The sequence below is a fragment of the Uloborus diversus genome, chromosome 4 (genome assembly GCF_026930045.1).
Source record: "Uloborus diversus isolate 005 chromosome 4, Udiv.v.3.1, whole genome shotgun sequence".
Classification (NCBI taxonomy): domain Eukaryota; kingdom Metazoa; phylum Arthropoda; class Arachnida; order Araneae; family Uloboridae; genus Uloborus; species Uloborus diversus.
In genome coordinates, this window is record NC_072734.1 from 107,142,838 (window position 1) to 107,170,449 (window position 27,612).

General features: G+C 34.3%; 1 protein-coding gene across 1 annotated transcript in view; it reads right to left on the minus strand.

Moving 5' to 3' along the window:
* LOC129221633 (homeobox protein prospero-like) overlaps positions 1–27,612 on the minus strand; it is a 194,093-nt gene that overhangs the window by 155,518 nt on the left and 10,963 nt on the right. The window contains exon 2 of the mRNA XM_054856158.1: positions 20,746–20,796. The gene's annotated coding sequence lies outside the window, so the exon portion shown is untranslated. The remainder of the gene's footprint in view (positions 1–20,745; positions 20,797–27,612) is intronic.

Below are 27,612 nucleotides of genomic sequence, written 5' to 3' on the forward strand. Positions count from 1 at the left end.
GTATTCGTATCCGCGGATCTACGTTTTTAACGATCCGGCACATCACTAGTTGCAATATTGTTTCCAAATTTGCCGAATCGTCGGTATAATTTGCCAAATAAGGAAATTGTGTGAGATCACAATGACCTGCCGTCACCTCCCATCAGGGTGCCCCTGTGAAGCATGTCCAGTTTTTGACAAAATTAGCCGGCATAAACACTGTCCTTTACGTATCCCCACAGGAAAAAATCACATGGTGTTAGGTCTGAGGACCTGAAAGGGGGGGGGGGGAGGATCGTGAAGTTCTAAATCACCTCTTGCTTGATCGCTATTTTGACTAACAGAACAATAAATAACAAGTAGCATGCGTGACACATACGATAACATGATGAGATATTTTGCTGTAGCCAGTGGCGTGCACAGAAGTTTTAAGGCCCGTCACAAATTACTTTTTCGGGTCCCCTCCATATTGTTTGCCCCTACGTTCCTACATACATTTCACCCCTCATTTTAAACATCTCGGTCCCCCTTCAGGCTCGGGCCAGGGCCAAAAGTATCGCTTCGCCCCCCCCCTCCCCCCTGAACACGCCCCTGGCTATAGCCTGTTGAAACTTTACAACTCGCTTTTTCATTCCAGCTCCACCAAAGATTGGCAGGTTCAATATTTCCATCAGATCGATGGCCTGATTATAATCCAATATTCTGTTTGACACCCCCTGTGCTATTTGCCCATATTGATGTCAAAAAATTGATGGATGAAATATTAAGAATTACAATAACGAACTCCACACTTTAACTGGCGGCAAAAAAAAAAAAAAAAAAAAAAAAAAGCAGAAAGAGAAGAAGACGGTATATAATAAGCAATTAAGACGAAAATTTTCTTTCATGGTGTGGTAAGAACTCCAGCAACCTTGGACAATGTTCAACTTTATAAACTTCTATAATTTCAATGAACTAAACTAATTTTCAATTCAAAAGATTCTTTCGAATTCACATAGTCATCTTTATTATTAAAATATAAAATTAATCTTGCAATAAAATTATTTATTCTGTCTAAAACTTTTCTTTTCTTCGTCCTCTCACTAATAAATGCAAAGGTGATGAATAACAGTGTCGATTTAAAAACCGTGAAAGAACGATAGGCATGCATTTAATCTGCATATCCTTTTATGCAGCGTAGAATGTTATTCAATCCTATCCCCCTCCCTCCCCCTGTATGTTCTCAACCCTTCTGCATCCAGGGACTTTTTTTTCGTCGAAGAGTACCGAAGACTTCCGATCCAGCTGCCTAGTGGAAACTGACTTCCCGTTTCTACGAGGTTAAAGATCGGCGCCAAGGACACGATTCTGGCTGTTTTGCACTGTCTAAGTTTCAAGAAGTAAAAATTAACTGTCCACTCATAAGAAAGAGAGAGAAAAAAAAGTAGTCGTGACAGTTTAATCATGTATTTTTTTCGACATAAGTTAGTAAGTAAATCCATTAATCACAAGTCACATTTCTGATTACTTATGCAGAGTTTTTGACGAACAAACCTTCAAGAAATTCTCAAAATGGATCATCTGAGAATTGCGTCATTGGTTATAATTTTCATGTAAGCATCGCGATAATTTTATACTTGGCGATAAAAAGTAACTTATCAATAATGGCGAGATACATTGTTTCATTTCTATCTTTCCGTCTTCTCTCGAGTAAAGGTTGAAATTTGAAGTTACCACACGTGGCGAGAAGATGCGAAAAAATGGCTAGCAAACATTTTTTGGAAGACGCTACTTTGGCGAGCATTCTGCTTTTGTTTTAATTCCAGATTCACAAATAACTTTTCGTAAGAGTGTCGAAATCCGAAACTATATCTTTCAGACTGGACACAACCGCGTATGTAATACGAAACTTTTTTGGGCGATATTAGTTTCTACTCCAACAGCAATCACATTTTCTTTTTATTTGTTCCCGTCGACTACATTCCTGGTGAGAATCATACTATTCATTCAAGCTCGTTATTTAAATATTTTCTGGGGGAGGAGGGGAAGATATTTACTCAAGAAAAAACAACAGAAGGCATGCACAAAAGTGAAATTATATTTTGTTCCTGAAATCGAGGAGGGGGAGGGGCAGTAACTGAGAGGTTTAGGTCCTGGGATGAAACTGATTGCAGTCGAGCACTGTTAGTAGGGGGAGGGGGATATTGATTTAATCATAGTATTGACCCGGTTTCCCATCTGTTTTTTGTATAAGGTGGGTACGTCAAAAAAAGCCAAGTAGATCATGTTTAGCATAGTCATAGGATAGCAAAAATTTCCTACATCGGGATTTATCGTCATCAGAAAGTCTAAACGGTGATAAAGCGTTATCAGCGGGCAAAAGTGTAGCAACAGTTATTACAGATGAGTCTTGTCAAAATTTCTTGTTCTTGTTTTTGAGTAAATTTTGGCCCGGCAGCAGAATCTCTTTCAGATTGTCCGCGACGAAAATTGAAAATCTCAAGAAACAGTCTGCAAGATCAACCGACACTAGGTAAATCGTAAAATCAAATGAGCATCGACAAAATTCAAAAAGATAGGGTAATCAAAAGTACATTCTACTGTGTGGATTATATCCCAGAAAATACGGTACAAATCTTCGCTCGCTGAAATGTAAGATTTTTTTTTCCTTAAAAACTTCAGATTTATTTTATATTTTATTTCTTTGCCTCCCCCCCCCCCCAAACTACGAAATAGTCTGCAGACTTTCTCAAGGATCTGCGACGTACGTCGCACTGTTTCTGCGGCCGGGCTAGTAGGTCATCTAGATTCTTTAACCCCCCTCAATCTTTAACCCCATATTGTTAATTATGCACGAAAGAAAAATACAAAACGCATATTATTATTATGAGGAAGACCAACATAAAATGTATCCAAATTCATTTCTTATTAACGATTATTTCCTTCTAAAAAGGAATATGTACGTTCTATAATCAGAATCACGCACTGGCTGGAACCGTAACCACCGAGGCAGGAACAGTCAATTATTCAAAAGGTGGCAAATAAACAGCACCGGCAAATCAATTCGCGTACCCAAATCCCGACGTTGGGTATGATACCCCAAACGCACGGCGTCATTTTGCCAACACGAGCTCCTATTAGAACAAGTGCGGGGGTGGTGGTGAGCGAACAGTTATGTAACGACATACTCGTCCATAGGAGTATCAAGCAACAGTTACGTACACTCCCCCCCCCCCCCGCAAACTGTCCAGATTCTGCTCCTCCGTCCCCTACGGGGCTGTTCTCCCGAGGGTTGGAGCGGAATAGCGCGCCGCTTGCCGGCTTGTTTTTGGGGCCGATGAGATCGCGGATTTTACGGTTGGAAGAACCAGATTTCCCGCCGCGGATGGGGCTAGTTCTCCGAGGAAGAATCCGGTTACTGGGACTGGATCTATTCACTGTTTTACGGTATCTCACTTTACACACCGACCAACCCTTTCAATCACTTTTTTGTTCTTTTTTAATTGGAGGAGGGAGGGCGATCTCTTGAGGTCAATTAAAATTTTCTAATTTGTTTTATTAATGAAATCTGATTCTGCGGCTTTTCTCGTTTCATTGCTCGATTTATCTACCTAGACTACAACCATTTAGGATAACTTCAAGCTAAAATAACTCCATTTCAAACTGTCCGACTCATATGTTGATAGTTTTCTGGTATTTTCTGGTATAAAATGCAAGAAACACTCTTCAATTATTTCATAGTTACAAAAATAAAGAAGTCATAATGGGTAAAATCATTTAAAAGGATTTATCGGCTTAAATAAAAGCTGTCCTGCTACTTATGGTAGCGTGGAGCCGCATCAGAAATGGAATGCAAAAGAAATTATTTTGATCCAAGTAATGCAAGTTTAATGCAGGAAAATGTTTTAAAAAACTGTACTTCTCAACATCACAAGATTTCTATCATTTATAATATTGCACATAATATCACAATATAGGAAGAGACTTTGAGCAACTTCAAACATAGCTTCCAAGTAGTAACTTCAGAATAATTGAGTGATGCAATGAGCAGTGAACAATATTGCCACTTGTTTTTGTTTTTGTTTATTTCGTAAAATAAAGAACTGAAAACTTTTTTCATAATATTTTCGAGAACCTTTCATCTTTTCCGGAAAAGCGCAGCCGTTCCAGTTTTTTTTTTTTTTTTCAAAAATCGACTATACTAAAAAAATTTTTAACTCGGTTAACTGGCACGACTAAACTCAAAGTTGCTCTAAATGACTGCACACAAATTATAATCGGGTCACATTTTGCATTAACAACGTTATAAAGCACACAAAGTACATTTTAGTTGATTACTTTAAGCATTTGTGTGTGAAAGTTTTAGTTACATAGAAGAATCACTAAATTAACTTGAAAGTATACATATTTCAAGTAATTTAATATTTTACCCTTTTTTGAAAAACATAATTAGCCTCAAAAACAATATCAAGAGATTGAACAATCAAAAAGCTTAATTCATCTACTAGCACGTTATAAATTTCCAAACTATTGAAATATAAAGTTTTGCAATTAATGTTGATGAATAATTGTTTGACCTAAATTACAAAAAGAAAAAAATGCATGCTCTTGATAAGTGTTTTAAAGAGTACTACAGGAATACTGTGTGTTATGCAAGAAAAAACATATGTCTTTCCAATTCGATGAAACGAAATTGAAGACGAAAATTTGACGAAGGAATAATTTATCTTCGTGCAACATTATTACTTTTGCATTTTAATTCACCGAAAAGACTTTTTTCTATGCTATTTCAATTAATAAACATTTTTATAAACTTTCGTTTCGAACAAAGCACGTTGCAAAATTTGCAGAGAATTGAAAATGTATCATTATGAGAAAGGTACTCGGAATCCATTCCACAAATTAGGCAGTGAGAAGAAAGGGATGTAAGTGGACATTTTCAAATTTCGAGTAAAACTACTATAAAGATAACGTTCTAGGTATGCTTTTATTGATTTTTTCCCCCCTAAGTCATGTACAGCAGCACCTACCAGGGCTACTAGTACCATCTCTTGCCCCAAGACAGAGGAGGGGTTCACCTACCATTTGCGCTGGTTATCTCCAAATTTTTAATTTTGCCACTTACATCCCTTTGCTTCTCACTGCCTCAAATGTTAACTGTGTTTTAAAAAGAAGGAAATTGGGATGTGTATCTGTTTTAGAGGGAGGAAGAGGGGGGGGGGTGGCCTTAAGTCATACCTTTTCAAAGTTGACAGATTTTTTTTTTTTTTTTTCATTTTTTGATTGCATTAAATAGATAATTATTAGGGATAATGTTTACTAATGCGTAATTTTATTTGATACAATTGCTACTACGACGAAAAGCAAAAATGTAAGTACTTAAACGAGTTTTAATCAGGGTTGCGGAGTCGGAGTTGAACTGATTTTGGGGTAAAGGAGTCTAATGTTTAAAATTCCAGGAGTCGGAGTCAGAGTCGAAATTGTTCATTTTCCCCCCAAGACCCCGCAACTTTGCTAGTTCTTGCGGAGTAGGAGTCAGACTGATTTCGATGTAAAGCAGTCGGAGTCAAAGACTCTTAAATACACGGAGTCTGTCATTTTACCTCCTACTCCACAACCCTGGTTTTAATAATGCAGTAAAACCCCTCCTAATGGACACCCCTCAAATACGGGCACTCTTCTTATGCGGACAATTTTTAGTTCCCCGATTTCAAGGTTAATAACATTATTAAACCCCTGTCCTGCGAACGTCCCTCTATTGCAGACAAAAAAAAAAAAACTTGTCCCGCTATTGTCCGCATTAGAGAAATTTTACTGTATATATTTCCAATTCATCATTTTTTCCAAAGTCATTCGAGAAAAGTAATTTTCCCGCAAACAGAGCGCCCCCTCCATGTCTCCCCCCCTCCCTCTACCATTATTTCATTCTCTTCTTCAAGGCAAAACAATTCAAATATTCTGTTGCATCAGATATCCTCATCTGATACGTTATCTGCAAGTACATCTATGAATTTGGAACAGACGCCTTCTTTTCCTAAGCAGGTACGTAGGAAATCAGATATGTGCGAGGATAATTCCGGATGTCTGTCCCGGCGGAAGAAATGTAGTTCCTTCTTGTGCTATCCTCATATCCGGAATTCTCAGGAAAGAAGTCCAACACGAAGGAACTGACACTTCTGTGAAACTGGAAGGTTTGTTCCAAGAACCAACTATCTTGTCTAGTTAGATAAGTACTCTCTTCTACTTGAAAGAAAGTTTCAAAGAAACTTACTTCTACTTCAAGCATCGCGAGTGTTGCTAACCATAAAAGCATTTATACACCCCCTGCGGTTGATGACGTGATAGCTCGTCAATCAACGGTTTAGTTCGCAATACAGTACTTATGATACAAGGCATAGATTTTCGATAAATTGCGGGGCATTCTGTGGCGTATGTACAAATGTTGCGATTGGATCTTAAATGAGTGATCACGTGTTTTGGAGTATGATTCGATCTACCGAACTGAATGTTCGTAATCCACTATGCTAAAAGGTACCTCAAAGCATAGGAATCTAACGCGGATTATATGCAGTGAATCATAAGTCACGGAAGGCGCGTACTCCGCAAAGCTGCAGCATGATTGTAAGTTCAGGAACTTTATCACCTTGATTGGAGATATGTCAAAAATACAGCAATAAACATTTAAAAAAAAATTCTTCAATGATTTGAAGGATCTATACTACATTGAAAAAACATTTGCTTCCGATACTTATTCAGTTGTTGCGATTGGTTTCTTCGAATGTTTAATTTATAGGTGAAGCGTTTAGTTGCGATTTGAATCTTTCACTCTCAATAAAAGTTTAGTTCCCATTCATGCTACGTAACTTTAATGCACTTTTGAACACAATTTTTTAAAAAAAAATCTGGAATGGTTAGCGCGATCTACTACACAACCCACCGTGTATCTTTTATTTATTCAGTTGCTATGATTTGCTTCTTCGATAATTTTATTTAATGGGGCAGCATAGTTGTGGTATGAATCTTTTGCTTACAAAAAAGTTAGACTTTTGTTTTATCTTTTTCAGAAAATAAGAGTGTTTCTCTTAAACAAATACAAAGTCGATGAGAAGTTTTTATCAATACCAAATCTTAAGGTTTTAATGAAGTTTCATTTTCGGAAGTATTTTGAAGTGTTTCTAGCACTTACATAAACTTCAAAAAAATTTTTGTTTTCTCCAAGCGTTCATGTAGTCGTTAAGTATTGTATTCACTTGTATGTAAAAATAAGGAAAAGCCGTCAGTAAGATTTTCATCTACCAGTTGTATGAATTCAACGTCCATTTATAAATACATTGGGAACTTACAAGTTTTCTTTAAGCAATTCGCTGTGAAAGGAATTCTTCCAAGGAAACAGATGGCCCTTTAAATCACCATCATTTACAGCTGTTTTTCCGACAGCAACAGCTAATTACAATAAACATGCCAAGAGTCTTTAAGAGGAATTTATCTTTTCCTTTCAACTTACTGAACATTAGTTGGATTGAAACGTGTCTAAAAGAAAAGTCCCAAGCAAAGAAATTCGCGGAAGCTGTGCATATGGGAAAATAAGTAACATATGATTAACGAGTTTTGAATCATCATAGTCTGAATTAATATTCAAAATTACAACCTTATAACATAAAGTGCTTCTGGTTAAACTAGTTAGACTGAATCAATTTAAATATTAAACTTCAAAAATCCGAAGAAAAAAAGTCAGCTATTAAAATAAAGTTTTAAAAAATAAATAAGTAAATAACCGATACTAAACTTCGAATCTTAGTCAAGAATATGAAGCATGTTATGAGGTTTAAAGAGTTTATTTTGAAACCATATTCAGCATTGTGAGAAGTTAATGACAGAAATGATCAAATCTTGTTACTTCAGACCAAGTTCTTCACGTAATAATCCATCCATCCATCCATCCATCCATCCATATTTTATAATATTAAAATCTGTTCGCGTCTGTCTGTCTGTCTGTAGATCTATCTTCTCGAGAACCGCTGCGAATCGAGAGTCAAACGAGATACCGATCAATTCAAAATTTTCCAAAGAAAACAATAGGACCAATCTCGTAATTGTGCGACTTTAATTAGCGGAGATATAAATTAAAACGTTAATTAACATAACGTTATTCAGGAATTTTTATTTCTTTCCTGTTGCCATTTTGCATATTGGTGAGCAAGTAAAATTCTAATAATTCTTTTAAAAGAGATTTTTTGTCTGCTGTCCAAATCTTAAAACAACGTTTCCATCTAGAATTTTATTTTAAATTAGTTTAAAATTGGTTGCACTATTCGGACATAGCCTTTATTTTATCGTCTGTCTTTTTTTTAATTTTTACATTCAACGTTCTTAACTTTTTTCAGCATAGGAAAGTTGTTTCTTTAGCTATGTTTATTGATTGTAGTGTAAGTTTATCATTCACCGGCCTCATATTTTGTACATTTAGGAGGTGTGACTAATTATGTTTATTTTGTTGGACCTTTTCCCGTCAGTTTTTGAATTGTAATAACTCTCTTTTTCCTTCCTGTTTCTATTTTTGAAATAGTTTGTATCGTTAAAAGAACTTGTTAAATTAAGATTGTTTGGATTTCTTTAAGTGAAACAGAGTTGAACAGAAAAAACTGTTTTTAAGGATTTTAACTAAAGCTAATTTGGAATCTGATGACTTTAAATTAATGCTTATTGGTATTTATTTAGTCTTGGTGCTTTAGTTCAACCAAAAGTGGTTCAAAAATCAAACAAAAAGTGTGTGTCATTTTAAGTAAAAAGCTGATTGTAATTGTACATAAATATTTCAGATATAGTCTATCAGATGTAATTCATTTGAACGTGAGCCCAGATTATAGTTAATAATGCATATATTTTCACCTAATTGAAAATGCTCATAACTTGTATCATTGATAACTATGATTAACGTTAAAGAGATTTTTGCCAAAAATAAGCTCTACTGGTGTTTTGCAAACCTTGCATTACGCGTATTTATTTACTCCTTAGCGCTTTAGAAACTAATGTCAGAGTAATACAAAAACATCAATTGGACATCTCTTTCATTTTTTAAGTATCCCGTGCAACACCGGGCACGCAGCTAGTAATTTATTATTTCTAATTTTCAATATAACAGCAATGAGATCAAAAAAAAAAAAGAAAAAAAAAGCTATGTCTAAGAACATGCATGGCTACTTTTCAGGTAATACTTCTGGACTAAGTTGGAGTTAAGTATTTCTGAATAAAAATAAACGAATTAAAATTTTCAACCCAGCTTCAAAAAATTTAGTCAGTTTGAGGAAAAACAGATTTCACTTATTATTTTATTCAAAACATTTTTTAATTTAGCACGTATCAAAATAAATACGCTGAAGAGTTATAACACACGCTGAAGAGTAGGTAAAACAACAGTAGTAGCCAGTGCTTAAGTAATGGCCACTTCAAGGTTTATAGTTGAAAACATAGTATTCCAGGTCTTCCAATAGATTCAAAATGGGGGGTGGGTGGGATCAAACGTTTTTTACATGAATGGATATTACCATGCAGTAATTGCAATGTGGCTTTAAAAACCAAAGGTTCTGATGGGGTTAAGTTAACACCAGAGCTGCGAAATCGGAGTTAAAATAACAGACTCCGAATTCTCAATTTCAAAGTATCGGCCCTGACTCCTTTATTCCAAATCCAGTCAGATTCCGAAGCCCTAGTAGCGCAGCGGACTATAGAGGGAAAATAACCGATTCCGACTCCTAAATTTCAAAGTATCGGCACTGACTCCTTTATTCCAAAACCAGTCAGACTCCGATTCCGAAGCCCTAGTAGCGCAGCGGACTGTAGAGGAAAAATAACCGACTCCGACTCCTGGAATTTTGAAGCATCCGACTTCGGCCCCTTTACCCAAAAAACAGTCCGACTCCGACTACTCAGCCAATGGCAGGACTAGAAGAAAAAAAAAAGTCGTAGGGGGATATGGTTACATTTTGGGGGTGAGAGATATGGTTAATCTGAGGGGATATGAGAGTCGTTTTCTTATGTTCAAAATATCCCCCAAATCCTCCCTGGGCAAGACACTGTCCTCAGCCTTGGCTAGCCCCCAAACCATTCCTTCGCTGCGCCCTTGATATTAATGATGATAATTATTCTTTTTTTCTCCCAAATTCCTACAGTGACCATTTTCCTTCCCATATTAGCAACAGACCTGTGCAGATATCATTACCATTTTAATTATCTAAGTTTCGTGTTACTACGGTACCTACAATAAGAATCCATTCTCACTCAAAATACTTTCTTTTCTGAAATGCGTACTTAAGCTTTTTATTTTCACACAACGTAAGGCGCTCGTTCAGTCAGTCCCCCTTTCTCACCAGCAGCAAAGCTGGAACTTTCCGAAATTTTCCGAATCGCGTGACCGAAGTGAGCCGAGCGGACTTTTCCGAGAAGACGCGGCTTCCATGCAAATGATGCCGACGATGCAGGTCGCTCACGTACTCTTACTTCAGGGGCTGCGCAGATGTCGAAAGGCGGGGACCTACATTTCCGGACAGAAAAGGGGTCAGGCCTAGGCCTTGAAACGACTTAAAAAGAAGAACAAGGCTCCAGTTATGTATTACTGTCGACTGGCCATTCTCGCATTTTTTTTTCTTTTACTTGTTATATTGTTCTTGAGCGTCTGCTTTTAGTTATGTGGCGAGAATTTTTTTTCTTCTTCTTCGCTTGTATAATGAGATAGAGGTAGAAAAGGTGTGAAATTGTGACAATTAAAAATTAATCTAATTATAATTTCTTTCTTAAATTGTAATGTTTTTACTTTGTACTGTTAGATAACATTAGGACAAAAGTGTGTTAACGTATATATTTGTTCTTTCATGAGGTAGAATAAGCTTATGTTTGTACATTGTACTTATGTTTGTTGCTTATGTTGTATAAGCTTTTGTTATGCCATATAGTCTTTCATTTTGATATGTTCCAAGCATATTATGCTTTATAAACTACACAACCATTCCCTATTAAAAATAATGAAAAAATAAATGAATGAAAAACTATTTCATATTTTTATCATTTTATAAACATACTCTTGGAATTAAGGGAGGGAGAGGGGCGATAATGTTTTATATCAACAATATCTTGCAAGAGAAATGAAGCGCTATAAATCGACTTCCCTTTGATTCAACCAATTCATCTGTAATTTTTATTAATGTTTAGTAATGGAGAAATGTGTTCCGGTAGAGCTATCAAAAGTACCGAGTTTTCGGGGTGAGAATGTTTCCATACTGTACTGTAGGTGCTGATGTTAAAAAGTTTCAGATAGTTTAAAAAAAAAAAAAAAAAAAGTCGTAAAATCTCTCTTTCTCCTCCCCCTCCCCTTCCAATAACGTTTGTTTGTTGCAAATTTCCTCGAAGACATTAATGTTAAGAGTTCTTAGAGTAAGGAATCGAGTTAAATTTTTCTTCAAGACAAGCTTGATGAAAAATGTTTAAATTCCAAAATGAAACATTGTGATCAGGTTACCTATCCAAGCTTCTTCGAAGAAAAAGTATTTTGCTCGGATTATTCGGAATCGGACTATGTCCTTAAAAGTTACTTGGAGGGGAGGAGAGAAACCGGCCGACTGACAGGCTTAATTCCCCCATTTCAAAATTTTAATTTTAATTTTAGATATTTATTGGATTAACCTATTCATTTATTTCATTATTTTTTGACCTAATTTTGTTTTTTCCAATTCATTTAGACTCCATTACTGTTTTTATTTATTTATTTATTTATTTTAAAATTTTGTAGGAAACGAGAATAAAAACAATTGAAATTATTCAAATATTAATTCTTATTTTAGATAAAAATGTAAAAAAGCAATTCACGGACTTGGCATTTTGTACATATTATACAACAAAAAGCTGCAAGATTATTTTATTAATAATAATATTATTATTATCTATTTTTTTTTTGACGAGCGAAATTTTTTTTAAATAAAAACTAATGAAATATTGTGCCTGTAATTACAGTTGAAACAGTTGCTAAAACGTTCCCGACCTAGAAATTGATGCATTTTCTCAAAATATTAAATCATTCATAAAAGTTGTTTATACACTTACATTCTGATGATAAGAAGATTTTTAAGAAATAAAACAATAGAGTTGCGTTGAAAATAAATCGATAAAAACAACGTTATTAGAGCACAAAAGCGATAAATTACTGCATACACAGTTTTTGGCGTTACAAGGAACTCCTTTTCCAATGCTGAAAACGCGAGTTTATGAATGAAAACTCTCAAATGTTAATTCATCTGTAGGCTCACATTTTCTAGGCTGAAAAAGGCGTTTCGGATAAACTCAAAGCACGTATGGGCCATTCTTCAAAAAGTGTAACTTTTCTGTCACACGCCTTTTACAGAAAAAAACGTAAAGGAACAATTCATTTAACAATGCTTTTTAATTTTATAAAAAATATATCTATTTAAACCTGCCAACAATTTTTTAATAATAATTTTTATTTGAGTACATTTTTGGTTCACAACATGTGAATTCTCACCTCCGGGGCATGTCACACACCTTGTGTGAGTGTTTATGTTGCTTAATAACTAATTAAAAGTATATATTTATTTGTTCATTATTCCTTTCACGAGTGTCTCAAATACTAATTGTTTAAGTATATTTATTTTTTTAATATTGTGTTTAAGTAGAATAAGGAGTCATGTCACACAATAAATTCTCACCTCCGTTACCTAAACACAAAATGCCATTCCTCATTAACACGTGGCAGTAATGACATTAAATTTCATTTTACATGATACAAGGGAGCCCCCTTGTTTATTTTCAGCAATAGTTGAAGTTGTGAGATTTTTGTCGGAAAACAAGAAGATAGATTTTGCTTTAAAAACCATAGTGTGGTTATTCTGACTTCTCACCTCCGTTAACTTGAATTTCAAGGACGTAAATTAATCCATGCTTTCATATGCTTAAGATGTGCAGATTGTAGCAACGAAGAAAAAAAATCCCTGTAAAATGTATCTATTTAGGTCTATATTAATGCGAAATTCCTCACCTCCGTGACAGACCTTATCAATGTCATTATTACTCAGGCGAAAAATAAACGAATAGAGGGGAAATACATTAACAATAGGCATTCTACCAAAATTATGAATTGCCAGTATATCCTCAAATTTACTAAATGCTATTTTTAACACACATTTGAAACTACTAATTAACCGCAGTTTAATTAAGAGAGCTTAATATTATATTCCCACTAAAAGTTAAAATTACATGCTGATTGTTTGCACAATTAACAAAATTACTACTTTGATATTAAATTGGCCTTGCTTTTTAAACATTAAAAGTTTTTTTATTTTTTTATTTTTTTTTATTTCCATGAACAAGGTATTTTTTTTATATGGTTACTTCTAGTAGGTAACACTTTTATGTAAAAAAAAAAAAAAAAAGGTTTCGAAATTGAAAAATATTTGTGTTCAAAAGTTACGTTTTCTGGACAATGACCCGTATACGCAATAATTTGAAATTTTTGTGATCCATCAATGTTTTTATACCAAAGAGAGCGTTATTACTAAACATGACTATGAAATATTCTAACAATAAACAATAAAATATTTTAACGATATTCTGTCAAACATTTTTTTTTCACTAGAGAGTACTTTGTTCTTTCTAATAGTGCTGTTATCACACTATCACCCCTAACTCCTCCTGTCCCGTCCCTTTCGACGACTGCTTTAAATATTTTAAACATTTATCTATCATGTTCATCGAATTACACAGTTCTTTTTCTTTAAGATAAAAATGTGCTTTGTTTTTAATTACATTTTGTTCCTCCTGATGATTTTCACTGCATTTTATGGCCCACTTTCGTTTTCTCAATCGTCCGCATCTACCCCTCCTCTAAAACACCTATTGCTTTGAATATTTAGACACCGTTCGTAAAAATGTACACCCTATAATCTCTTTCATGGCGTTTCCTCAATGAATCGACTGTCTCTCTCTTTTTTACGTTATTGCTTTAAATATTTATGTATCATTCGCCGAATTGCGCAAACCATAGTATCCTGATTTACATTATTATTATTATTATTATTTTGTCGCATCGCATTTTATTCTCCCTAACGTTTTTGATGGCATATTATCGCAAACTTTCGTTTTCTGAGAATCACACAACTCTCTCTCTCTCTCTCTCACCACACACACTTTTGCATACATATACAGTTGACTCTCTGTTTAACGACTTTCAAGGGACCACAAAAAGTCGTCCTTAAGTAGAAATCGTCCTTAAATAGAATGCTTTTAACACTATAGTAGGCCATCTGGAACCGTGAAAAGCCGTCGTTAAATAGAGAAAGTCGTTAAATAGAGCGTCGTTAAACAGAGAGCCAACTGTATATACATTATTACATATTTATCTTTCATTCTTCGAACTGCCCAACACATATTCTGTTAAGTAGAAAGTCCTTCCTAAATTGCAATTTGTTTCCCCTAATCAGTTTATAGCAAAAAATCGCGAGTTTTCGGTACTTGTGTATCGTTCGTGGAACTGTGAAGCCCATATCCTGTGAAATAAAAATCCTTTATTACATCGGAAATTAATCTCCTTAATATTTTCCCCAGCATAATATCACCGACCTTAAATCCCTCCTCCCCCTTCCCACTACATCGCCCGCGTTCTCTTTTTAGACACTTGCTTTAAAAACTTGTGTATTGTTCGTCAAATTAGGCAACTCATGTCAGGTTAAATATAGGGCATTTACTATATCGCATCTGCTTATGGCTCACTTTCTTTCCTTCCAGTGGCGCAGCAATGGGGAGGGGGGGGGGTGATCCCCCCCCCCCCCCAGAGGCATTGGTTTTAACATAAATGCAATTACTTCATACAGTAGTTTATGCCCCTCCAGAAGGTATTTTGGATCAAAAAAAAAAAACCCTTCAGGAGGTATTTCAGGCTGCGCTAGTGGTTCCTTCAGTCACTACGATCCTCTTTCAAGCCCCTGTTTTAAAAACTTATGTATCGTTCGTACAATTAAGCAGCCCATTATCATATAAATTATAGAACTTTTACTATATTGCATTTTGTACTTCTCAATCTGTTTATGTCCCATTTTCACCCTCTTTCGTTCCTTCAATCATTCCGATCCTCTTTCCAACCCCTGTTTTGAAAACTTGTGTATCGTTGGACGAATTAAGCAACTCATATCATATTAAATATAGAGATTTTACTATATCGCATGCATTTCGTACTAATCAATCTGTTTATTTCCCATTTTGGCCCACTTTCTTTCCTTCCAGTGGCGCAGCGATGTAAGAGGGGGGGGGGATGACCCCCCCCCCCCCCAGAGGCATTGGTTTTAGCATAAATGCAATTACTTCATACAGTAGTTTATGCATTTGAAAGGGCTGTTTTGATTTTTAAAAAACCCTTTCAGAAAGCATTTTTGATCAAAAAATCCCCATCAGAAAGTATTTTTGATTCAAAAACCAACTTGCAAAAGGTATTTTTGATCAAAGAAAGCCCCTCCAGAAGGTATTTTGGATCAAAAAAAAAAAAAAAACCCTTCAGGAGGTATTTCAGGCTGCGCTAGTGGTTCCTTCAGTCACTACGATCCTCTTTCAAGCCCCTGTTTTAAAAACTTATGTATCGTTCGTACAATTAAGCAGCCCATTATCATATAAATTATAGAACTTTTACTATATTGCATTTTGTACTTCTCAATCTGTTTATGTCCCATTTTCACCCTCTTTCGTTCCTTCAATCATTCCGATCCTCTTTCCAACCCCTGTTTTGAAAACTTGTGTATCGTTGGACGAATTAAGCAACTGGATATCATATTAAATATAGAGATTTTACTATATCGCATGCATTTCGTACTAATCAATCTGTTTATTTCCCATTTTGACCCACTTTCGTTCCTTCAGTCATTCCTATCTTCTTTCAAACCCCTGACGCAAAAAAGAGATATAATTTCGATAGACTATTAGAGGCCGCGAGAAAATACAATTTCTTTAAAAGGTGCCGCGGCTCGGAAAAGTTTGGGAACCCCTGCTGTATCGCATTTTTGTACCTCCTCAATCTGTCCCTCAATCACCTTCTCTCTCTCTCTCTCTTTTTCTCTGTTGCTCATTGCTTTAAATATTTATGCACTCGGCTACTCCATCGTTTGCCGAATTGCGCAACTAGTGTATTTCCATACTCTCGCAACCTTCCCAACCTCAATATCCGTCCTTGTTGTCATAAGTGGATGTGAAAGCCCACATTCTTGCGGGGATAGTAGAGCAGCTGAATTTTATTTATTTAACCTTTTCTTTTCGTTTGTTTATGAATTCCTACTCATTTACGCTGCATTAGAAAGGATTTTTTCTTTTAGCCGTTGCTGTTTTAATGTAACAAAAAATAGTTCCAATTGCTTTGAAAGGATAAAACGTTTTCACTTATCTTTCCCGATTTTTTGAAAAATTACATTTTGTAATCAGTTTTTTCCCTCTATACTCCAGTTTGCGAATTTCTGCAATAAATTTCTTTCCTTTTTTTTTGAGAGGGGGGGGGGGCACAGTTATCTCTTAAGATACGCTAAAACTCAGAGTCAAAAATGGGCCCGGTCTTATATTTGCCTATGGACACATGTTGGTATATAAATGGACCCAATATCTTTAAAAAATGATGCTATGCTCTTCCCCCTTCCCCATTCACGTCTGATATTAAATAAATTTAACGTACGTGGTTTCGACTTCGACTGCAGTGAAAAGCTCCGTCAAAATATTGTAAAACTAATAAAAGTAAAAAGTAAAGTTGTATTGTATAAAGTAAGAATCGACGTTTAAATAAAAACCTATTTTAATAGGCAATATTTTTAAAAAAATTAAAAGAAAAAAAAATTCAAACTACATTAGCATTTGTTTTTTAATTTTTCTTTTAATTGCAAATGTTTCAATAACAATAAAAAAAGAAGTGTATATATTTTTTAAAAATGTACTTAGGGCAAATACAGTTTAAAAAGAAAATTAATCAAAAAAAAATAAATAAATAAAATCAACTATGTAGACGTGTAAATGAAAGGAAAAGGCTTAAGAAAAGGACACTACTGAAAAACAATTGTAATGATATTTTGAGTTCCTATTACTTTTTTTCCCTTCTTGTTGAGTTACCAGCTAAAGGGGGGGGGGGGAGAAAAAAGACAATACAACCTTTTATTTCTTTATTAGATAACTTCTGAACTTAATGGCATGATTTTTCAGATTCTTCACAACTTCTTAATTTAGTAGATTATTTTTGAGATATTGTTTTTCTTCAAATAAAAAAAAATGTAATTAATAAGGTTTTTACTATTTTTTCCACACAATATGAAACAGTTTAATCCTTCATTAAACTGGCCTACATGATATATTATTCAATTACGTAACAAATAGAATAAACTGCGGTCTGTTATCAAATTTCATTGGGAAAAGTTATTAAATATAGTCACTTAATTGAAGATAAGTAAAGAGCATTATAACTATTATTTTTTTAAATAAATGGTGTATCATATTATTATGCTTTAAAATGAATGGAACAGCTCCATTTCGTTATTTAATTAAACTAATCACATGTGAGAATTTCAGCCAAAACTGGCCACGTTATAGGCAGAATAACTCCTGTCAGTTGAATACATATTAATTTTTACAATTTGTTTGGTAACTTATGTTTTCTGTTTCTTACTGCGAGTTAATTTCATATATTTGAGCATTGCATAAAAACATTGTGAATTTACGAAATTCAGGGTTTTACTTAATAAACATTAGAATTCGTCTAGTTTAATTAGATAGTATTAGTTATAAGTTGGTCATATACGGAATTCGAAAAAACTAAAATCTTAGTACACAAGAGAAATGTTATCAGCCAGCCAAATAATTTCTCTTAGCGGAGAGTTCAGTGTGATATGACTTAAGAACCAGTCACCAAGGTATTTTTTTTAGTCTTCTAGGAGACCTGACTCTCAGGATTCGTCGAACTTAATACATAATAAAAGTTTTATCAACGTAATTATCTTTTAACTATACACGTAAAGTTTAGTATTAGTTTAGTTTTGGTTAGTTATTCAACATTAGTGACCTATGTAGTTGAAAAGAAAAAGGGGTTCCCTTCAACCCCGAAACACGTGTCAGCAGCAATCTGTAATCTTGTGCAATTTATACGTTGCTATTTCTTATTTTAAAATTAACATATATTAATTTTCAACGGAGATATTTGTGCGGTCTCCCAGCAATGGTAAACTCTGACATTCAGAACGTCTTAAACAAGTAAGTTTACGCATTTAGCTTAATCGAAAGAGAAACAGGATGCAGTGAATTATCAGGTATTTAGTAAATGTGATGCGGTTATTTTTTCATTTAACAAAAGCAAGTTTCTTGGGAAGTCTAAGATTACCCGGAAACGTCTTGCTTTTATCTGTTAGCAGAAGGAAGCGCAGTTTGTTAATGGAAGATTAGGATGCTCGCGTAACTAAATAGAAGTCTAACGCTGAATATTTTTATTTTCCTTACCTTCATTGCTTTTTATACGTTTAGAAATAATTTCAGGAATTTCTGTGGTTATAAAAAAAAAAAAAAACTCTATCAATAAATTAAACGGTCTTTCTTTTTTATAAACATAATAAGCATGTTTTTAAACTGAAGGTAAACAGTGGGTGTTTACGAAAGAAATTCAGAGCAGTATGCTTAAATTAATGAAAAATGAAAGGTATTACAACGGATTTCATCCAACGTTATTAAAATTCTTAATGCATTCTTTCTCTCTCTCTCTTTCTTTTTTATTTTTATTTACAGTGAAACCCCGATCTATGCTTCTTAAGGGACTGGGTTTAAAAAACTTGAAATGCACAGAAAAAAAAATCAAATAGAAAAAAAGAACTAAAAGTATTAAAGGTGACTGAAGTCTAAAGTTAGTACATAATGCTATTTGTAGTGTAAAGAAGTAAGTGGAGCTGAACCGGGCCACTTTCAAGAAAAAAAAAAAATATATAATGGATTCTCAGAGCTCTATTTTCGACTAAAAGATGAGAAAATATCTAGGAGTCGACCACTTTGACGTTGGTGGTGAGATTAAAGTGGAGGATAACAGAAAGCAGATCAGATTGGAATCATCTAAGAGTATTACAGTTAGTAAATGCCCTACATCTTGTAGTGGACTGATAAAGGCTGATTATGATGATGGTATATGATGGGGAACACTTACAAATAAATAAATAAATAAACATTATATTACTTTTTTTGTGTTTCATAAAATATAACTTTTCATAAAATTCTATAAAAATGAATGTATGTGTGTGTGTTCCCTATACGCATCTACAGTTTACGTCGATCTTTTACCAAATTTAGCTCAGAAATCCTTTGGTGATCAAGAATTCACATAGAAGAGGGGGGACATTCCCTATGGAGATCCAGTTTACGACGGATCTTTGACAAATGTAGCACAGAGATCCTTTGATGCTCAGGAATTCACTTAGGAGGAATTTTGGAATTAAAAAAAAAATCCAAAGAGGTCTAGATTAAAATGTTGAGTCATATAATTACTCTTTATAAACGCTGACGAGAAATTTTACTTTTTTTTTTCATTTTTTTAAGCCTGATTGTTTAACATGCCTCACAAGATAGAAATTTTATTTTCGACGTAGACCGTGCAACACCGAGAAACCCAGCTAGTATCTGATAAATAGTTAGTTCTCTTTCTTATTACCTTGCTGAGTTTCATGTTTACCATTCTGTTAATACTGCTCCTCTTTTTTGTGATCTCACCAAAACATAGAGGGACGTTCCAAGCTATTTAATTCTTTATTGCTGTAATGTGCTCGTAAAACGAATCGTATTCACTTTTCTATGAGAGTATAATTTCCATCCTCAACATCCACATAAAAATACACATGCAAAAGCTTCCTTTCCGATCCTTCCCATCGTCCACTGCAGAGGAGGATCCCGGCACGCGACAACAGATGGGAGAGGGGGTATGAAGTGCGACACCCCACCACGATAACGGAGGTAAAGGAGGGATATGCATTGTTGCCGACACGGCACAAAGCCGGAAATTCAATCCCGTGGAGGCCACCGTTTCCTTCCAGATCCTTTCCCCCTTTTTGCTCCCCCTTCATCTTACATGTCGTCAAGGTGGTCTTGTTTATAGATTGTTTTACGCCAATGTCCTTAAGTAACGGACATTGGCGTATAAACAATCTATAGTAGTGAAAAACTGAATAAATCATTTTTTTTCCTCTCTTAGATGAAGAGTTGTACGAGACGCAAACCGCATACGCTAAGAGAAGGCTTAATTAAAGTATTATAAATTGAAAACTTCGCTTTTCTTGAAAGAAATTAAGATTTCGCAATTTTCGCAGCAGGCTAAATGTCTCTTACGCAGCGCCATTGCAAAGAAAAAAAGAAAGAACAGATTTTAAAAAAAAAATCCTTCGTAATAAACTCTATTTGCTAAACGTAGCTCGTTAAAAATAGCTTGTTGCTTAAAATGTCTGTGATGGTACTGGGATCAAGTATAATAGTGAAATGATCAATGCTTAGTTGTGATTTGGAACAGAATGAAAAGAGGCACCACTTTGACAAAATAGTACTGAGAAGAACAAAATAGAACTAAATACACAATATTAGTGATGATTTTCTTAACTATCTGAATACTAAGGAAATCGTCTAATAAATTACAACCGTAATAATAAATGTATGATATTCTTAACAACTTTCATTTCATGCTGCGTATAAAAAGAGAAACTAGATAAATCATCAAGATGTTAAAATGGTTTCAAAATATTTACTCACGTAGACAACCCTAGAAGAATGCTGGAAGAGTGAAGACCACAATTCTATATTCTGTAAAAGAAATGGAAGTTTATTACCATCAAAGTATAATGTGAAATATCTACAAGGTAATAAGAATATGTATACATAAATATTATCATTTTGATTTTAAATATTTTTTATTATTATTATTTTATTATTATTATTTAATTCCAATTCCTAAACAAGATAAAAACGAAGAAAGTTTTCTAGGGGAAATAAACTTGAATTTATTTTAGAAGAGTACCACGAAAAATTAAAAAAAAAAAAAAACACTCTTTCCCAATATATTTTTGGACACTACTGCCAATTTTCCCAAGGCTTACACATACATTCGAAACACAACTCACAAAACTGCAGAACTACAATCGAAAAGAGACCTGAAATATTTGACTCAATGTAGATGCCAACACTTTCACACTAAAATTCAAGAGCAAACATGATGTTTTCGATTTGCAAAAGATAAGGCACGACACAACGTTAGCTTTGTGTCAGAAAAAAAAGAAAAAGAAAAAGGATCCGAAGACGAATCTGCATTTCGGTTGCATTTAAAACAAGGCACAACCATTGGCACAAGAAAAGTTGAAGCAAAGATCTCAAGTCACGTGATTCAACTCGTTGAATGTACGACACGTTTTGCGTAAAACTATTGAAATAAACCCGATTTCTTCCAATACTTCAAATGCTACAGTGTGACTTAGGATCTTTTCTTCAAGAATAAAAGGCTCAACACTCTCCACCTTTTATTCAGAGTAATGATAGAAATTGGGTGTATTGACATCAGAGAACAATATATATTAATATAATAAATAATGTTAACAGTGTACTTCTTTGGTTGTCTCTAAAGAGGCCGTATATCTTTAAAGTATATAAATGTGAACTGTAGTGCGTTACAAGTGTTTATTAATATATTAAGAGAATTTACAAATGCAATTGAAATTGTGCCTTTTAATGTAATAGATTAACGGCGTACTTCTTTCGTTAGAAACTCAGATTACCCCTATTATAGAGAGGGACTATCTCCAAAACATTTGTAAATGTGGACTATTATAGAGTCTTTTTAGCGTATTGATGTATTAAGAGAGTTCCTAAATGTTCAGCGTATTTCTTTCCTTAGAAACTTAGGTTATCCCCATACACATTGACGATCTCCAAAGTATCTATAGATGTGGACTGTTATAAGAGTCTTTATGATGATGTGTATTGATTAAGGGAGTTCACAAATGTAACAGAAATTGACTGTAGTAACTATGAAGAATATCCGCCAATGTAACAGACAATGTTAACAGCGTACTTTCTCCGTTAGAAACTTTGGGTTCCAAAGTTATCTATAGATGTACTATAGTTATGAGAATTTATAATGTGTATTAATGTATTGAGAGAGTTTACAAATGCAATAGAAATTGACTGTAGTCTATTAATGCAATAGCTAATGTTAGCAGAGTCTACAAATAAAGATTTTGAAGTATTAACTGACCCATGAGACTTATTCTGGGTTTCGGAGCAGCGTAATTAAATATTTTAAAATGGTCTGATAAAATGTAATCCGAGACGAAAATAAAGGCCTGATATATGAAGGGGACCAATGACCCGGTCATCAGTTATGAAGCAGAGTATTTTAAAGCATTTGTCTCGTCGGCTGCGACTGTTATCACCAGCTTTGGCTCTGCTTTAATAAGGGGCAATGCACAAACGGAACTGGAGCAATTTGGCGTTATGGAATGAACTAGAGCGTAATTTGCAGTTGCAGTATAACAGGTGAGAGTGAAATGGACACTAGTTGACGTTTATCTAAGTGCAATTTATGTACATATAGGAGCACTCAGTGTTGGATGTGTCTAGTAAATGCTTGTGTTAAATGTTTTCAGCTATGAGGATCGTAGAGTTATCATGCTGGTGGGGGGGGGGGGGGGGGGGGGGGAACAGAAATTTTTCCTATGTAAAGAAATAAATAATAGTATAATGTCTCATAAAGAGTACAGCTTGAACATGGTACATTTGTAACAAACCTAGATAGTTTAAAAATTGAAAACACAGTTTGATTATTTAAATGGAAAACTATAATTATCTTTAATTTTATTGATAAAAGCAATTGTGGTAAGAAGTTATCAATTTGGGCAGGAGAGGTAAAGTTTTTGAGAAATGTTACTTTTACACTTAGAAATATTCGATTTGTGAGTATATATCACTGAACTGTTAACTCTTACACAAGATGTAATTTTAAAGAGACTATTAAATGTTAAAAAATGGCTGGTTTGCGCAGATTACATACTTCATTATGAATAAGCGTAAACCTTTTAAAACACTCTCGATAGCTCAAATTCCCAAGGGACCGGCTAAAACGTTCGGGATATTGGTAGTTCGAGTTATGGGGAGTTTTAACAACAGTCTCAAAAGTTTAGGACCCGATGAAAATTTCGAGATAAAGTTATAAAATTTGAGTTATCGAGATTCGTCTGTATTTTTTGAAAGTATGAAAACATGAAAAAAATACTATTGCAATAATATTTTGTCTTATGCGTTACGTCTCTTGCAGAATCTTCTGTTCTACATTTCGCTGCATGAATGTATTTCTTAATTTTAAATATGATTATATATTATACTCACACACCAATGTAAAATTTTAAGATTCAAGAACCAATGCTTTGGAAGAACTTCGGGAAGAAAACCTCAGTAGATGAGAATCAGCAAAAGCAATACTGAAAACTTTGAAACTATGCCGCATATTCTTTGCATCTTCGTGAAAGTATTACTATATGTGCTAACAATTTGCTCAACACCTTGTTCATTCGCAGTTGGGGCAACTAAGCTGATCAAATACTTAAGAAGAAAGCACGCAAAAGGTTTCCGTAACACCATCCTTTTTGCCATAAAACAAGCGAGTTGTCGTCTTAGCGAAAGCTAAGTAAACGCTGTTTAGCAAGTCGAAGAAGTTTGTTTGGAGAGCTTCTTGGGAACTGAAGGGTTGGTTCTCAGTTGCGCAAACACTGAATGGAGAAACACGAGATGCTTTTAAGAGAGTCACCGAATGACGCCTGTCTTTCTCGTCATGTGCGGATAAAAACTAAATTTTAAAATGAAAAGTTTTCTGAAAAAAGTACGTTGTCAAAAGCAAACATAATTACACTATCCAGCATGGGGGTAGCCAGGATTAATTGGCTACTCCCATATCTTTTTAGTTGCCCCCTCCCCCTCGGAAATTTCTTGAAATTATAGTCCTCTTCCCCGCCTATTTAAAAAAAAAAAAAAAAACATTTTGCTATTTTCGATTAGAGATGAGCGGAAAAGCGGTTATGTGGCTCTTCCCCGGAAATTTTTTGAAACTGAAATCCTGAAATTGAAACTTTAAACTATCTTTGGTGACATTTGGAAAGAGCGTGGGAATCAGAGGTACTCTGCTAGGTAGTGGCGATTGCCCCTCCCTGCCCCCTCTGACTACCGGGTTGTCCTATTTTGTCCACTCGGGAAAAAAACCGTTGAAAAAAACCGTCCCGGACAAAATGTCATTTTGTCCACTTTTTCAGTAAACTGAAAGTTTTTAGTTTAAAATTTAAAGCTTGAAAATAATAAATAATTATATACATTCTTCCTATTCAAGTAATATTCTAATATAAAAATAACATACATAAATATGTATATAAGCAGCTGATGGTAAAATATTTTAAAGTAAAAATGAAAAAATTAAGATCAGCTGAAGTTTATGTAAGTGTGTATATAAATCAAATGATGTTAATAAATGCATTTAGAAAACTAAAAAAGTAGAAATAAAAAGTTTTCAAAGGTTAGAGTCTCAAAACATTAAAAACCATTAAAAAAAAAAGAAAGAAAAAAATACTTGATATTAATTAAGGAAATGTTGAAATGAAATGAAATTGTTTTTGTAACGCAAATACAAATGTGATGATCAGAAACAGGCTCTGAACACAGTTAGGCTGCTCCTAGCAGGGTTCGTGACTTTTTTGATTTAAAAAAAAAATACAAAAAGTTTTATTTTTTTTAAATTTGCATTGATTTTTCTTTATTTTAATCAGATTTTTTTTTTAATCTTCAAAAATTTGTAGATATTAATTACTTTACATTTATAAAAAATTATATATTTCATACAATAGATATGAATCCATTCAGCTTTCTTTTAAAATTAAGATAAGTTCCATGACTATTCAATAAATTCGTTATAATGCATAAGATAAGATGTGATTTTCTTTTATGCTTTGCTTAAAGATAAAGTTTCCATCATCATGTACGTTTTTAGTGTAAAATAATACGTTGAACAATTATTTTTCAGATCTTAGTCATGATGTATAAGAAACTAAATTTTTATTTCGCTCTGAACTGTAATTTCGGCGTAAAAGCAATGTTGCAAGAGTGCAAATCTTACCACACACAGAGAGAGGGATCTATGTGGTGAAGCCTGTTGAAGTTAAGATAGCATAATGTAGTGTAGTTAAATTTAGAGCAATACATTCTAAAAATGAAAAATTAATTATAAAAATAAAATGAACTAATTTTTATTAATGATTTTATAATGATCCTATTCAATTGATTTGAATCAATGATTTTTTTTCAAAAAATCACTTGATTTAAACCATGATTTCAATCATAATTTAAATCATGCTGATTTAAATCAACGAACCCTGGTTCCTAGTCAATTTATTAGTGCCCAATGAAGATTAATGGCCCTTTTAAAGCTATCTACCCCTTTGCTCATTATAGCCTCTTCCGGTACACTGTTCTGAGTACCCACAACCCTACTAAAGTAATACTTTTTCTTTATTTGTATGACATTAACCCAGGGATGTCCACTTAGGGCCATGGCGCAGACTACGCCATTGACATTTTTAGGAAGGGTTGTTTTGAGGGGCATTTTTCTAATTGGGGGGGGGGGCTCCACGAAATTTAGGGGGGGGTACGCCCTTGCTCTTAGGGGGTGGGCAGCCCTGCATTAACCTATCCATAAAAACATGCGGAGTACATAAATATTTTACAATGGGGTGACATCAATAAAAACTCGAAAAATATAACAGTAAAATGTTTTTAGTCTATAAATCTTCGTTTTGTATGTATGTCTCCAAGGATTTCATTTAACTTTTCCATTAAGTTTAATTTCTACTATTGTAATATATAATAGCGTAATCTCGTCCAATAGCTTATTCTCATTGTTAAATTTTATTACTTTTTAGTAAATTATGATCTAAAATTTGTTGCACCAATGTGTAATAAAAAAATTCTTTTAAGTTTATTTTTATTAAATTCTAAAGTTAACAACTGTTCTATTTTAATAAAATGTTTAATTCATAATAGATAATGTATCAGAATTATGTACTAATTTTATTATACCATTACAACAAATTTATGTATGGATAATCGTTGATTTTTCATTTTGTCCATTTCGTCCAATTTTGTCCAATTTCTTCCGCCGTCCCGGACTTTTTACAAAAAAGTGGACAAAACAGAAACCCTGTCTGACTAGGCCCATGCTCTCAAGAAATGAATTGCTCACTTTCGAGAATTCTTCAATCGTAAAGGAAAATTTCGTCTTTAAATTTTTTTTTTTAAATCCTACGCTTGATTGAGCCATTTCTGCTATTAATCGACAATCAACCCGGTAAGATGAAAAAATATAAAAATGTGAACAAAATTTAGCTTTCTTAGAGTTGGCGTTTAAAAACTCAAAAATAATAGTGCAGTTCCTGAGATGATTCCCCTCACCCAAGGGCGGATCCAGCTTCTGGTTTTGGAGGGGTTCATCAACAGAAAGGGAGGGGTCAAAGTAGGAACGTGCACAGAAGAGGGAGAAGGGACACCTGTTGGACTGGGCCCGAGCCTGAAGGGGGCCCGAGATTGTTGAAATGAGGTGAAATATATGTAGAGATGTAAGGGTAAACAATATGTATAGGGGACGTAAAGATCATTTGTGACGAGCCCCAAAATTTCTGTGCACACTCCTGAGTGAAAGTGCAATTTTCGGGCAAAATTTCTGTGTCTGGGGTAAATTTTTCGGAACATACCCCCCCCCCCCAAAAAAAAAATATTGATTAAGGCAATCTCTGAAATCTCAGGAAATTTTTGTCAAAATTCAACTACGGTAATTTAAAAATTTTAATTTAATTACGCAATATACTTATTCAAATTAACGTATAATTTCATTTTAAGAAATAACACAGACGTGAAATCAAAGTAAAGGACATCTCCCAAAGTAGTTCTAAAAGTTACATGCTGGAACATTTTATGCACTCCTCAAGCTTCTTAATAAGAAGTACCGAGCGTTCGCTCAAGTGTTAAGAAAACTTTTCCGGGCGGTCGGACTCGGGTTAATAGTGTAGTAGATTATCCAAGGTCTCATTTACCAATGAACGCTGTGAATAATTAATGATTAGCCATGCATAGGGGGGAAGCATAAGCCAGTGTCGATAACAGCTTCTGGCTAATTATATCGACACTCCAGGACGCACAATAAAACATGACCCTTACATACCAAAAACAGGCACCCTCCCGGTTATAGATTTTATCGAGCGACGGCCTATTAAGGGCCAACCAAGCGAACAACCGCCTCCTTAGCTTACGGAGTTTTTAAAAATCAAGACTGCTAATTTGTAATCTCGGTGACATAAGACGGTTTGGAAAAAGTGGGCTAATTAAAAATGCTTCAAATTGGCCAATTAATGACTTCGATAATTAAAATGCCTAATCGAGACTTCATTGTGTTTTTTTCCATAGAGCGGTTCTTAATTATTTAATTACAGCTGCCTTTTTCCGTTCCTTGTGTTCTTCCTTATAAATTAGCTGGACGAGGAAAAAATGTGAAAAATAGCATTAGCAGGTGTTATAGAATATAATTTTCTCAATTCC